Source organism: Diabrotica undecimpunctata, chromosome 7 (genome assembly GCF_040954645.1).
Source record: "Diabrotica undecimpunctata isolate CICGRU chromosome 7, icDiaUnde3, whole genome shotgun sequence".
Taxonomy (NCBI): Eukaryota; Metazoa; Arthropoda; class Insecta; order Coleoptera; family Chrysomelidae; genus Diabrotica; species Diabrotica undecimpunctata.
Genome location: NC_092809.1, coordinates 96,322,351 through 96,325,735, shown reverse-complemented (window position 1 = coordinate 96,325,735; position 3,385 = coordinate 96,322,351).

Sequence of the window (3,385 nt, the reverse complement as noted above, 5' to 3'; positions counted from 1 at the left end):
TAATATATATTTTTTTAATAAACGACTTTAGTAAACAAAATAATTTATTTATAATAGATTTTATGAAAAAAAAAACAAATTTTTAAAAATAGTATTGGTTTATGTATTGCTTTGGAAATAAATAATTTTAAATAGCTTTATTTCTTGGGAGACATGCTATTCGGGTGGCTTTTGTCGAAAAAGGTCGATCTTATACCCGCATGCTGAAACTTGTTTTGAACGATATGTTATTATACCAATATGCTATGTTGAAAGTTTTACCAAAAATTTTCCATGATAATCATGTATTACAATTTTTAAACAAATTATAAAAAAATACTTTTTTTTTTACTTTGAAACCACTTTTTTAATAATTTGGATTATCTTGTTATTTTTATGTAAATCACTTATTTTAAGCGTAAATTGCAAACAAACAACTAAAATAGCCGAAAAAGACCGAATTTTAGCGTTTTTCGAGGCCATTAATTATAGGTTGAACATCAAATTTGAAAAAATAAAAAAATATGACATAAAAGCTAAAGTAAAACAGTTTAAAAATATGTAATCCCATTTTAATTGTATATTGTCAAAGTTACTTTAAAATATCCATAAACAAATCAAGATGCTGAAATTAAAAGAAGAACACAACTGGCATGGGGCGCTTTCGGCAAATTAGCATATATCTTGAAAAACACCTCCATTCCTGTAAACTTAAAGAAAAAGGTGTATAACACATGCATACTACCAGTTTGTACTTACGGCTTGGAGACAGTAGCCCTTACCAAAAAATCTGCTAAAAAATTAGAAACAACGCAAAGAGCAATGGAACGAATCATGCTTGGAATATCACTAAGAGACAAGATTAGAAACACCGAGATAAGACGTAGAACGAAGATTAGGGATATTGTGGAAGAAATTGCAAAAATAAAATGGCGCTGGGCAGGTCACGTAGCCCGATATATTGACAACAGGTGGACACGGAGAATTCTAGAATGGAGACCAAGGACGACAACAAGAAGCACGGGAAGACCTCAAAAAAGATGGGTAGATGACATAAGAACAGTGGCAGGCAAACAGTGGATTAGATTGGCGCAAGATAGAGAAAGATGGAAGCAATTGGGAGAGACCTACATTCAGGAGTGGATCGAAAATGGTTGACAAAGAGAGATAAACAAATACTGTTTATTAAATGTTTACTGTTGTAAAATGTTTTTACTATTTTCGTTGGAAGTAAGTCACAATATAAGTTTAAAATAAGTTTATTTTTAAACACAACAACTTATAACGAGTTCCCACAGCATCCAGAAGGAATAATACGATTAAAAAACAATACCATACATAAAAGGATGATCTGAAAAGCAATGGGAAATAAATTCAACATTTCAACAACATTCAAAACAACAAACACATTGGGATCTATTTTATCTAAAACTAAACCTAACAATGAACAAGGAAGAAGAAAGAATTGTTTTTAAAAATACCTGCCCTTAATAATGTTAATTGCCCTTAATACAATTAACATTTCAGACCTAAGATATCATAGCCTTGTTTCTTGACGTCCCTCTTCCACACCTCCTACTGGTTGGACTGCTTCCTCTCGGATCTTGAAATTTTCTGTCACGGACTCCTTGGCATCTCTTTCTATAGGTACTTGTTTTCAGCATCGTACCTACTTTCCTGATTGGCTGTCCTCGGCAACCACCCGACTATACCCTGCTCATATGGTTGACTATGTTTTAATCTGTACATCCTCTGGATCCGGTTCTTGGTGAGGATGTCTCTGGTCTTAAGGAGTCTTTTTGTGGCTTGGTGGAAGAAGCATTTTGTCCTTTCCTCAGCCACTTTCCTTAGTCATGTATACTGGAGCATTTCTTTGATGGTTGCATTTGTTATTTTTCTTACCATGTGGATCCATCGATGATGCTTTAGCATGACATTTCTGTAGCTTCTAACTTCCAGTTGGTTTCCGATGTGGAGTCCCATACTGGGGCAGAGTACAAAATATTACCGATCCAACATATGCCTGGTATAACTGGATCTTCTTGGCCTTCGTTAGTAAACTGGACGTAAAAATATACGGAAGTATTAGTTTCTTTGCAGCATTTGCTTTTACCTTGATTTGTTGAGGGTCCATCGTGAAGTTGAGTTTCCTGTCGAGATGGACTCCTAGGTACTTGACTGAATCTTCTGATTAGACCCTGTTTCCTCCCATTGTGATTTCTACTACTGGTGGATTTGCCTCCTGTGTGAACATGATGAATTGCTTCTTTTGGATGTTGATCTTTATTTTCCATTTTTCAGTGTATTCTATGATTCTTCCGAGATGATTTTCTATGTTTTTGACTAGTCTTCATGTTTTGATTTTGCCTGTGTGTTGCTGCCATTCTACTTGCAATTACATCCACCTTTCCTTGTGTTTCGAAGTGAGTTTTCTCGTCGTCTATTATTTGTAACATCTTTTGTTTCCTTCTGCGTTTGTCCTTTAGCATTTTTCACACGTTTCCATGGTTTACTTCTGTCCATTAAATGTCCATTAAATGATAAAATAAATGAACATCATCAATGCTGTAGCAAATTGGTCGGCAGACTGCAGTAGGATCTGGTTACCCATATTAAAAGAGAAAGTTAATAAAAATACTACTACATATTATTAAGTCAGTAACATATCTAGTATACATAATTTATGTTTTTAAATAACATTCATGTAAAAGACCAAATACTTATCATGTCGAGATAATATTATGAGGTTTTTTTCCCGGTTTGTTCCTCATAATTTACTATGGAGTCACTAACAGGAGAATGTTACTGTCATCATTGCATGTGGTTGTCTTTTTGAAGACTAGTCACATACTATGATTTTGTACTGACGAATATTCTCAAGTTAAAGTTGATTTCATGTAATCGAATGAGCAATAAAGTCGCCCCATTTTGCTCAACTCAGCAATATTGGTAATATAATTTTAAAGTCGTCTTCTTTAAAATGTATTATATATGTCTGAATTGTTAATATGAATGAGTCAGACAAAATTAAATTATTAGAAGAATTTTTCACCAAGTAATAAAAAACAAAATTTGTTTAATTTATTATTGTTTGGATTTTTTGAACGATTTGCAAAATGGAGATTGAAACGTCAAAAATAATCTTATTTTAAACTTAAATTGTGGCTTATTCCCAATTAAAATAGTAATTAATACAAAACGTCTACAAAATCTCTATGACATCTAGATTTAAAAAATATTTTTGATAAAAAGTGGCTTTTAACCGTTATGCGAATTTACCACTTTCTATTACCTGCAAAAGAAGCATTTCTTATTAATATTGTACTTTGTGTACTAACTAGGTTGTTTACCTCATTTAATACATTTCAATATTGGTACAGCAAACAACGTTTACTAATTGTACCAA